Below are 12,373 nucleotides of genomic sequence, written 5' to 3'. Positions count from 1 at the left end.
CCAAAGTCTGCCCTGGAAAACTGATTATTTTCCATTCTCTTCTCATCAGAGAGGTTCTCTGAGAAATTTAAGTTCTGTTCATAGCCCCATGTGCATTTAGCATTCATAATAACAACAGGATATAGCACTTTTCTTTCATAGATTTCAAAGCACTTCACAAAACAGTATAATTATTTCCCTTGCACACATGGGGAAACTCAAGCAGGAAAGGGTGCCATGCCATGCCCAAGGCCACTTAGCTGAGTGAGTAGAAGACTGACTCCCAACCCTCTGTACAATTGACGTGTCACTTGGAGTTACACATCTGCTTCAAGAGAATTTACCTGCTATCTGCCTAAAAGTATCCCCAAGGCACCATCCAGGCCTTGAACTCTAAGGCCATTTCTGAACTCAGCATGTTCATGCCCATAAACAAAGCAGTGCACCAGCCATGTTACTACACTGCAGGGTTCTGTTGGGCCTGATTCTGCAGGCTTTGCTTGGGCAATACTTGCCCTTAGTAAAAGCTCTTGTATGATACTTTTGATCCATGGTCCTGCTGGTATTTGATCAACAAATTGCCTAGGGAGGTTGTGGAATCTCCATCACTGGAGATTTTTAAAAACAGGTTAGACAAACACCTGTTAGGAACGGTCGAGTTATTATGTTGTCCTGCCTTGAGAGCAGGGGACTGGCGTAGGTGACCTCTCAAGGTCCCTTGCAGCCCTATTTTTCTATGATTCTATGAATCTCAAAACATTTTACAAAGATGCACCAGGATTATCATCCCCACTTTTCAGATGGAGAGACTGAGGCACGGTGACTTGATCAACGTCATTGGCAGAGCCAGGAATAGACACTGGATCTCCTGACCCCTAGTCAAGTGTTCAATCCATGCTGCTTTGCTATAGAGGTCTCTGTAGTTTGCTGGGATTATATTTGATGGAGTAGGAGGAACAAAAGCCAAGTGGTGTCAGTATATAGATATTGGGATGTGGACTGCAAAGATATTCAGCTGACAGGGGGCAATATAACCACAATACCAAGGAAAGTCCCCAACCTGCACCTTTCACCAACAGAACAGATAAGGAGTAAATTGAATACTCAGGTGACACAACACAATGTCTTCCTTGACCATATTAAGCGAGATGAAGCAAGCACATTTGCAAAGTGACTTTTTATGTAAAGTGTTTGATATCTCTGCTCACAAAACTACATTAAAAACTCCTTTAATACATCAGCTATGCACTTCACAAACTGGAAGCATTTGCAGATGAGAACATTTTCAATTTGCTTTTTAAAGTCCCCACGGATCCAGCAGATCTGATAGCTCTCAGAAGACTGCTCCGCAGCCTGAGTTAACTAGACATACTTCTTTATTAGCCTGAACAGGGAAGAGAGGACCATCAGGGGAATACAGGAATTGCCATAACAATTCAGAGCAGTGATCAAGCTAGTTCAGCATCTTGTCACTGACAGTGAGAAGTCCAAGCTGTTTCAGAGGAAGATGCAAGAATTCCTGCAGAAGAGAATCACGGAGTATCTTGCCCACGGGGGAAGGGGAAGAGAAAGTTGACTCCTAAGTGGCAAAAGAAATGTTCAGATTGCTGCACTGCCTGACAGGATGCTACTGTGGGAGTAACCTGTTGGGGGGTGTTTCTGCTCACTGACAACGAGGAGTCTCCAGGATTACAACGAGCCCTTAGCAGGTAGAAAAGACATGACCCAGCATTTGCAGAAAACATCTCCTCGTATCAGGGTATATTCCTAGGGTGGAGTTGTGGTGGTTTGACTGGTATATTTCACTAGAACTGGTCAGAGACACTTGGACAGAATCATATTCTGACAGAATATGTGGCTCCATTAAAATCAATACACTTCATGAAATTGGGTCAATTCTCCAGGGAGAAATGTTCGGACAATGTCCAAACATCCCATGTTGATGTTTTTGGAATGAAACATTTTGATTTTTTTGTTTTGAAATGAATTTTCATTTTAATTTTTGTATTTTGTGTTATATTTTGAAACATTTTGATTAACCAAAAGCAATTTGTTTTTATTTATTTAAGAATTTTCCTTCACAAAGAATTTTGAAATTTTGAAGCCACATTTCAAAATCTTGAAAGCCTCCACTTCCGTCCTCAGCCCAGCTCTATAGATTACTAGAGAAATAATCACTAACTGAGACCAAGGATGTATTTCTTCACTCAGAATATTGGATCATCATCAGTCAAGTTAATTATGGGTGTGGCATAATACCAATTTGCATTTATGTCATGTCTTTAACCCAAATGCCTCAAAGCATTTTACAAAGGTGTGTAGTTATAAGTATAGTCTCCTTTTTACAAATGGAGAAACTGAGGCAACAGAGCGGAGACGTGAGTAGTTCAGGGTCAGAGACTGAGTCACTGGCACACTCAAGAACAGACTCAAGGTAAAGCTGAGTGAAAAATGCAAAAACCAACCAAACAAAACCCTATCCCTGAATATTTGGCTGTATTTTAAGTGAATTGTTCTGACCGTGTTTGCACCCTACTAGGAATAGGTGGGGAAAGAGCAAGTCCCTCAAAGCGCCTGATCCAAAACTCACTGAAGTCAGAGGAAAGACTCCTAATGACTTCAATGGGCTTTGGATCCGACATCCAATTGAACAGGAGACTTCTGATGGAAAATGACCTTTAAAATCACATGGAAAGGTACTGCAGGACATAAAGTTTCAGTCATGAGATTATAGACAGCTGTACTGCAACAGCCAAACTTGGCTCCTGAGCGAGATAGTAGTCCCACATGTGTGGTGCTAATTACGAGCTGGCAACGTGCCATTTAGTGATTGTGAGTCAGTGAGACACACACACAAATGTCGAGTCACAAGTGGCAGTGCAAGAGATCCTGTCTCGAGAGTGTAATGCCTGATGTACTCTTCAAATCCACGCACCTGAGCGCCATAGCTTTGCTGACCCAACCTCTTGTGTTGAATGCTTCTGTCCACCTAGCTACGGTTGCCTGGGGATGTGACGCGCCTGCAGGGATGGGAAAAATGCTGCTGTAGGTGGTGTCTACACTACTGGCTTATACCAACATAGCTACAGCACCAGAGCTATGCAGCTATATTCCCTACAGGGTAGAGATGGGTTAAATATTTACACATAGTAACTAAACTATCGGAATGCTGTATGTATTTTAATATTGAATGGGCAATTATGGTTTGGAAACGATATTTTGAAGATCTGGCCTACAAAAGCTCGGGAGCAGTGCTGTGTGATGCACTAAAGGTGTCTGGGAAACCATGGGATAAGAGCACTGCATTAAAGTAGTTGCCTTCAAATAAAAAAGCCATTAAAATAGGAACAAACAATGGCTGCCGGCAAAGAGAGTTACTTTGTGTTAGGCTTGATGCTGAGATTGGCCTAATCTCTGAATGGAGGCAAGGGAAGGACACCTATGACCGTATGTGCCGACTCCATGGGTGCTCCGGGGCTGGGGCACCCACGGGAAAATATGGTGAGTGCTGAGCACCCATCTATCAGCAGCCCCCCTGTCAGCTCCCCTCAACCCCATGACCACCTCCCGCCTGCCGGTGGCCCCATGGATCAGCGCTTCCCCCTCACTCCCTGTGCCTCCTGCCTATACGCAATCAGAAGGCTGGGAGGGAGGGGGGAGAAGCGAAGACACAGCATGCTTGGGGGAGAGGGCAGAACAGGGCAGGAAGAGGCAGGGTGGCGGTGGAGCAGGGGCAGGAAATGGCGAGGCCTGGGGCAGAGCTGCAGGTCAAGCACCCCCCGGCACACTGGAAAGTCAGCTCCTGTGCCTGTGCCATCCCACTTTATGAGTGTAACAGCCTCATCCTAAAATGTGACAACAAGGAGTAGCAATGGCCAGGACACAGTGAATACTGTAACCACTGTTCTGAGAGAGTCCCTGACTTGACTGCACAGGACACGCCAAGCCAGACTTAGAGAGCAAACATCCCATTTCTATATATTACATCCTCAATTGCACAGATAACATAAGCCATGCATGTTAAAAAGATGGTTTCCATAATGATTTCACTTGCAATAGCCGATATACTTTGTCTAATATATCCCTCTTCCAGGGTTGGATCCAATTCCCATTAATGTTAATGGAAAGAATACTAATCAGCCTGATTCTTATTTACATTTAACATCACTCTAGCAGTGTAAAGGGGCCTTAGTGTAAATGGGAATCAATCCCATTTACCTTAATGGAAGGCAGTCTTGGGCCTTTATTTGCTAGGAGCAGGTCTTGAGTTACTGCTAAGAACTGAAAAGGAGTACTTGTGGCACCTTAGAGACTAACAAATTTATTTGAGCATAAGCTTTCGTGAGCTACAGCTCACTTCATCTGATACATTCAGTGGACTAAGAACTGGTGTGAGCTTTAGGTCATTCTCTTGGAGTGAGGGAATGAGAGATGTTGCAAACAGACAGGAAGGTCAATGTCAGCCTTAAAAAAGGGACAGAATAAATACTTCCCTACATAAGAACGGCCACACTGGGTTAGACCAATGGTCCATGTAGCCCACTATCTTCTTTTCCGACAGGGGCCAGTGCCAGATGATTCACAGGGAATGAACAGAACAGGGCAATTTGGAATGATCTGTCCCCTGTTGTCCAGTCTGATCTTCTGGCAGTTGGAGGGCTAGGGATACTCAGAGCATGGGGTTGCATCCCTGACCGTCTTGGCTAACAGCCACTGAAGGACCTCACCTGCAGGAAATTATTTCTTTTTTGAACCCAGTTGTACTTTTGGCCTACGCAACATTACATGTTGAGTTCCACAGTCCGACTGAGCACCGTGTGTCTTGTGATAACCAGTCAGTCTACATAACCTTGTACCATGTTTACTGTAGCTTATTGAGGCTGGGTTTTCCCCCATTCTCTGTATGCTTCTGTGCTAAGGAAATAAACTGTTTGACCCTTGAGATCAAACAGGCATTTCCAGTAAAGTAATTTACTTCTTAGTGAGACAGATGGTACTACTTTGGGCACCATTTACAACAGCCCTTGTGTCACTAAGTACCAGAGACATGGACTGGGATACTTTTTTTCCCCGGGCATGAAGAGATGCCTACTGGAAGGTTCTGTTCAGTGTTGGATGTTTGTAGCATTCAGCAGAAGCAGCTTTATAGCAAATAATTGCTGAGTCCAGACAGAATGTGTGTATTTTGCAGAGAGGGTAAAAAATGAAAATAAATAAATGGGAGAGGGAAAAAGAGAGCTCAAAAATCCCTCTAGCAATTAACATGTTGAGTCAGGAGTAATAAACTGATAAGGAAATCATCAGGAAATGTTTCCAATTAACCATGTTGGAGAAACCATTCATCCAAGTGGTTCCAGTTGTTAGCTTTCTGAACCTTTATCTACACTGCAGCTGACAGCATTACATTGGCTTATGTGTATTATTAAAGGGCCATTAAAATAAAAATTAGGACTGTAAAAATAACATCATAGGCTCTCATATTTCTTCCCTCTCAGTGATCCCACAGCAGTACAGTATTTCTCCACATACATGTCAAAATGTGATTTATTTATTTTTCTAAATAGCACTGCTGCACACTTCACCTACGACTGGAAAGTCAAGTCCTTCTTTCTTTTTATCATCATTATCAAGAATAAAGGTTCTGCAACCAGAACATGGACAACAATTTTGCAAATGACGTGTGAGGCAGAGAAGAATCCAGCTCCCTATCCCAGCTCCAGCTCCCAATGGAGGTAATATCTTTTATGGGACAACTTCTGTTGGTGAGAGAAAAAAGCTTTTGAGCTCTTCCTCCTGACTTCCTCTTTAACTTCAGTGGGCTTCATATCTGGATGAATTTGGTGCCATACTTCCTGGTTCCCAGAACTACACCCTAACCACTAGAGAACACTGTCTCCCTAACTCTGAAGGGATGCTGACAGACCCGTATCTTGGCCATAACCGTTTGTGAGAGCTATAAATAAACCCCCATGCTTCAGGTCATAAGGCAATCACTAACTACCTGGGGTTAAGTGGAAACTTCCCCAAAGGGCAGTTTTATTGGATAAATTGTCTGTTCTGTGGCATCTTTCACCTTCTTCTGAAGCTGCTAGTGCGGGCTACTGTCAGAGATGGAACACTGGACTAGCTACACCATTAGACTGATCCTGTACGGCAATTTCTGCCATGTTTCTTTGCCCCTAACCAATGGATCAGCTGAGCACACAAGATAAAATATGAAGCTCACAAAATCAAAGTGTCATAAGAGCAAACGTGTCCTGTTCCTGCCTGTGGGACTCATACGTTTCTGGCTGGTTACCAAACAAATCAGGCCATGAAGCAGACATAAATGCTGGTGAAGTGTGAGATGTCCCCTATTAACAATACGTTTGTAACTAACAGCTCTCAGTGCTCCACAGGGAGGAGACATAGATCACATTCCCTGGAAGCAGGAATTGTGGACAGCTTGTCTAACTTTAAACTGTGGAGACAGCGGAGAGGGATTGTGAAGATGCAGAGGAAACAGAAAGGAAAATGCCCCTCATTTCTCTCCATGAATTTCTGCTGCAGAACACCAAAGCTGTCATGCTGGCCTAAGGCTGTGCCAAGGAAGTTGCTATATCCCGAGTCACGGGTGTCTGCTGCTATGATTTCAGCTATATAGAAGGAGTCACTCTGTCCCCACAATGACTTTCCCCCCCAAAAGCCCTGCAAAACCAAAGGAAAATACAGTGCCTCATAATCAAACCAACCTTCATGGGATGGCAGTCTTAATTACTGCAAAGGAGCCTTCGCCTGCTGGGCGCACTGAAGAGAGGAAGGAAAATGAAGGGATTCTGCATATTCGTGACTCAGGCTGGTTGGGAGCATTGTGGGCATGGAAGTGGAAGGTATAGATCATGGCGTGTGTTTGCACAGCACCAAGCACAGTGAAGCCTTGATCCTAATTGGGGCCCATGGGCACTGCTGATATACAAAAAATAATAATAATAATTATGTAACAGACACTCCATGGCCCTAGGAGACCACTCTAAATTATCCGCAGGGTTTCTAATACAATTTTGTTTGAGCTGTGCGTATCTGTACACTGTAATGAGGGTTGCTCCTTAGTTACAAAAGGTACTTACACACCCACCTCTACTAGGCAGTCTGGGTCCCTTGGGTGTTCTCTGTATTTTAAATCTGTCTGATGTGTTGTCATATACATATCCCGTGCATGGGCCACGTGTTTTATGAAACCCAGAAGAACACAGTTAGACGGAGGAAAATGTGTTGCATTTTCATTTGAATAAGTTAAAACAAAAATCCCCATAAAGTGTCTGGGAAAAGTAGTAGTTTCTTGCTGAGAGGGAGGAAAGTCTGTCACTTTTGTTTGTTCTTCCTCCATGCTATGATACACCATGCCACATACAAGCAGGCTGTGTACCCGGTGTCTGAACACCCCTCCACGGCAGTATTGTCTGCTCCAATCTGCTTTGTATAGCAGGGTAGGACCAATTTATTTCCACATTATCCTAAGAAGCCACCATGTTCAGCCAGCATAATACACCAAGGCACAGCAAAACCTAGACTAATCATCACCTCCCAATTGTGTCCTCATGTCCCAACAGCCAGGAAATTCCTGGGAGGCTCTCTCCATATGAAGTGCACTGGTGTACGCAGCCACCTTGTAGAACAGTCAGAGAAAGAGCAATCCCATTGGAAAACTCTTCTTTCCCACTTGCCTGTGTGAAAATCAATTTTTTCTTTGCAGGTCACAACTTGTGTAATAATCTGGCTACTTAAACCCTGTTCTTTGCATTTGCAGTTTTTTGTTTGTTTTAGTCCAGTAAAGAACAAAATTTTACAACACTCTCTCAACACAAAAATATGGAGAAGATAAAGTTTTGAGTCAAGAATTCTGCTACCATTTGAAATCTAAAAGGCAGCATCTTGACTTATTTATGCAGTGTAAAATTGGATCAACTTTTCTTGATTTAAGTGGCTTCAAAGAAGTGTGAGATCGCCCCCAAATTACCAGATTCTTCCATTTTTGACTAAAACAACCCCTCCTCTTCCCCTTTTCCCTGCAAAGCAAACACACTACGGCCCCCAGTATTCCAGCTACTGTCCCCCAGTATTCCAAATAATGTCAATTCCTGGTGGAGAATGAAAATGTCCAAAAATGATTTCATCTAACAAAATGAAAACCCTTGTTAGAAAAATAATGGCCCTCTGGTGTCAAGATAATTATTCTGGGGAATAATCCTAAAGAGAACAGTTAATTGGAGCTGGGTAAATTTAGCTACTAACACAAACAAATGCATGTTGCCAAATAGAGACGGAAGACTCCACCATAGTCCCTTGCGGGAAGGGGAAGAAATTGGCAGCAATAGCGGCAAAATATATTTATAATATATCTAGGGATTTTGTAAAGATTAGTAAAGGACATTGCTTCCCTCAGGCTGTGCCATGACCATCTGCTCTGATATTTTTCTTTATACTTTCAGCCCTTGAATTCTGCAGTCATTGCATGAATTTTCCTAAAGAGCAAAGAAAGTACAGAGCTGAACGCTGTTATGGAACATTTCTAACGTTACTTATCGTGTCTTCCACCCTTCGTAAATGGTATTAATTTACTCTACCTTGCCCTCCTCTTTTCCCCCAAGTTTCTATTCCCTTTTCACACAGATTGTGCTTCAGGTGAATGCTGTAAGAGGCAGGGTTCATTTGTAGCTGGAAAGGGGATAGGGAATTTATAGACTGGTTTTAAATGGTACCAGACGGAAGGTGTGCCACATAGTCAGATCGCTGATCATTACTCACTGATAAATATTTAAAACAAAATAACTCTTCAAAAATAACCCACTTTCAGCAAGTCAGAACCCAGATGATTTCCCAAAGCACTATCTATTAAGCAGCAATGTTATGAGTAAGGTGCTTTCTCACTTGCTTTGAGAAGGAGATGTACTGTTTAGCGGTCAGTGTGCAAGGAGTTCCTGAGTTCTAACCATAGCTTGGCCACTCACACCCTCTTTGGGCAAGTAACTTGACCTCTTTATGCCTCCATTTTCTCATCTGTAAAGTAAAGATCAATACTTACACATCTCCATCCTTAAGCCCTCAAAATCAACCTGTCATGAAGGGGGGAAATTCTTCAGGAGAAATTTCATTGAATAATATTGACTTCTCGTTGGGAAGATTGTACTTTAAGGCTCCAGAATGTCATCTCCTTAAGGGATTGTGTTAATTTAATGTTTGAACATTACATTAATGTTAATTAATGTTTGTACATGGCACAAGGAGCAACTGTCATTCTACTGCTCCAACACTCCTCAGACTCATCTGTTTTGCCTTAGCGTTTATTTAGCAGTAGGAGATCACTATTACATGACATGTTTCTATTCCATTAACATTAGCTCTTAATATACACACGCATCTGTTATGCGGCATGCTGTATAGCGAACCTGCAAATGTTTAGTCGGGGTAGCCAGACAACGTAACCAGTGCCAAACAGAAATGTAGATTTGGATGTGGATTTAGCTGGCTGAGATACCGGTCAAACAATACTGAGGCAGTGCTTGCAGGCTAGGTGCAATGACAGAGGTTATTTTGGCTCCACTGATAGGGAGAGTATGCCTGCTGTTCGCTATGCGGGTTCACAACCTGAGGTTCTTTTTGGATCCCCACCTGCTCCAGGATATCCAAGCAACATCAGTGGGGTTTTCCCCATCTGTGCCTAGTGAGAAGTTTTGTGACCATTCCTGTCTGATGAGGTGGGACCTTGATATTTTTATCATCTCCAGGGCATTCTGTATAGGGGCCTGGTCCTGACAACCATTAGGAGATTCAGCGAGTGCAGAGCAGTGGCCCAGTTGCTTAGTGGTGCCTTCTCTGTGGAGAGCTCTGCACCTGTCCTCCAATATCTACACTGACATTCAATTCACTCCCCAATGACACTGAAGAGGTTGTTTTCAATTTATAAAGCCCTAAATGGCTTGGATTCTGTCTTCCTACCTTATTCCCCTCTCCGTGTGGGGTACAAGGGCAACTGGGCAAACAATCCCTGGGTTTAAACAGGAGGCAGCTTCTGGCAAAGCATCCTCATTAAAGGGCCCTTGACTCTGGAACTTGCTTCTTCTTTGGTCCAACAGAGCTCAAGACTGCTGATATGTAGTGCCCATCAGTTTTCGAGAAGGAGTTGGCTTGCAAAGGCATATATCGAAGGAGCTAATTGCTAGTCCTGGTAAGTTCATTGTGTGTGAAAGATTTTATTCTTTCTCCTTGGTCTCTTTGTAAGTGATGTCACTGTTTTTATTGTACAGACTTCTAGAGCAGGTGGTTAGGTATACATAAAGAACTGCTATAAATAAATAAATATTCAGGTCTAATTCTTTCCCCAGCACAAAAGAGATGATCAAATAGCATAACCCAGTGGCAAGAAAATCTGGATTCAATTTAACATTGAACTTCTGACACATTGTGAAAAACAGTTTATTCTGACACCATTCTGCTAATACTGTATCTGCATGTCTCTGCATTTCTCTGCTCTCTATACTTTGTTGCCAAGGTCAGGTCATCTGTTTCTGCTGCTTCCCCACCTGAAGGCAATGCCAAATTCATCTGAGTATTTTTCAGAGACAGTAATGAAAAGAGATACAAGATGTTATTGAATAAAAGTCTTGTAAAGCGGCACCTTCCGCTCTTTCCTGAAATGATCAACAGAATCACTTTCCAAAGTGGATTCTGAGAATTAGATAAACAATGCTATTTCCTAAAAATATAAGTGTGCCCATAAAATAAACAAAAGGCAGGGGACTTATGAAACACAGAAAAATACTGGCTAGAAAAATAGACTCCAGTGAAGTCTGAATGAATGGAATAGCAATAGCTAGAAAAAATAACAAGAGAAAAGTGCTCCTGTCAAGAGAATCTTAAAAGAAAAGAGGCCCAATGAGATGTGCCGGGACATAGTCGGTGTTCATGCAGAACCTAGCTGTCAGGGCTGCCGAAATGCCAGTGATAAACCGTGCCTAGATGCTAGGCTGAGTCATACTCCCCTGGACAGAAATCCTGGCACTTACGTAGCTGCTGTTATCTTTTCAGTGCCGTCCGTCATGATCACCTCATCTACTTGCATCTCTAAACACAATTTCATGATTCAATATTCTCTTGGGGGAAAATGATAAATTAAACATCCACATCTTTGCCAAGAAACTTTAAACCTCAACTCCGAGAACTCACTGGTAATAGATTAAGCAAAGGAACGTTGTTCTAACTAGAGCTGTGTGGAAGACAAATTTTGTTTCACTAAGGATTTAGAGGTTTCAAAATCTGGCTTCATTCCAAATTGGAGAGAGAACCAAAAATTTCAAAATTCTCTGGGAAGGAAAATTCTGAAAAAAATTGTTTTGGGTGATTCAAAATGTTTCATTTTGACAAAACTGAAACATTTGACTTTGATGTTGACTTTTATTTTGTTTTATGATACTTATATTTATAATATTTAACAAGGTATCAGAGGTTTGTCAGTGTTTATTTTGTATAATATAATACAAAATGGAAAGTCATTTCAAAATAAAAAAATCAAAATGGGTCATTCTGAAAAAGTGGGACATTCTGACATTGTCAGAACTTTTTTCCTGGGTTTTTGTTCAGAACCAAATTCCAGATAAACTGACCTGAATTCATGAAGATTTTCAATTTTGACAGAATTGCACATTCCAGTGTAAAATGGTTCCATCTAAGTTTCTCCAACAGCTCTAGCATCCAAGTGAACATTTTGAGTGAGACTGAAGAGCCGGCTGAAATGCCTGCAGAACCCTGCAAAGATCAAACTACTTGGAAACCTTTTCAAGTCTCAATTAATGTTTGTACGAGGGAGGGGAAATAAGCCTTACAAGCCTGAAGGCCTAGTTCCAGGTGAAAATTTTAGAATTGTGATTAGAAATCAGAAGCTTTTCTGAGCCTCCTACATCCCTTCTATAATCAACAAGTGTTGCACGCACAGTGCATTTGGATTACACAATGGTGGGTCTGTCCAGTCATTAATTACTATTAGAATGCATGGTAAGGTGCACATATTTCTTTTAGTCTGTAGCAGTCCCACAATAATATTTTGTGATCATTCTGCAATGATTAAAAATAATCTGAAATCAAAATATCAAAGAATTTAAAGGAACTGGTGGAATTAAGAAAATTCTTTTAGTGGTTTCTATTAAAAATGTGTGTGAGAAATGGGCTTTTTATCTTTTACTTCTGGAACAGAAGTGAAGTGACACTGAAATTTCCACCTTGCCCTACTCCAGGGGCTCCCAGATCAAAACATTCACAACTGGCAATTTTATTTCAAGGGAGGAACACTTCCCTTGGGGTAGTCCCAACAAGGTAGTGGCAAATTTAAGAGTTGAGAAATACAGGTTGCAGCCCCCAACTT

The 12,373-nt window shown here is 42.1% G+C and overlaps 1 protein-coding gene across 1 annotated transcript in view; it reads right to left on the bottom strand.

Moving 5' to 3' along the window:
* Positions 1-12,373, bottom strand: part of HTR4 (5-hydroxytryptamine receptor 4) — a 215,942-nt gene that overhangs the window by 87,960 nt on the left and 115,609 nt on the right. The gene's annotated exons all lie outside the window — the stretch shown is intronic.

This window comes from Eretmochelys imbricata, chromosome 8, assembly GCF_965152235.1.
Source record: "Eretmochelys imbricata isolate rEreImb1 chromosome 8, rEreImb1.hap1, whole genome shotgun sequence".
In the NCBI taxonomy this organism is placed as follows: domain Eukaryota; kingdom Metazoa; phylum Chordata; order Testudines; family Cheloniidae; genus Eretmochelys; species Eretmochelys imbricata.
The sequence above is the reverse complement of the archived record's forward strand: the minus strand, read 5'-3'. Positions and strand labels throughout refer to the sequence as shown.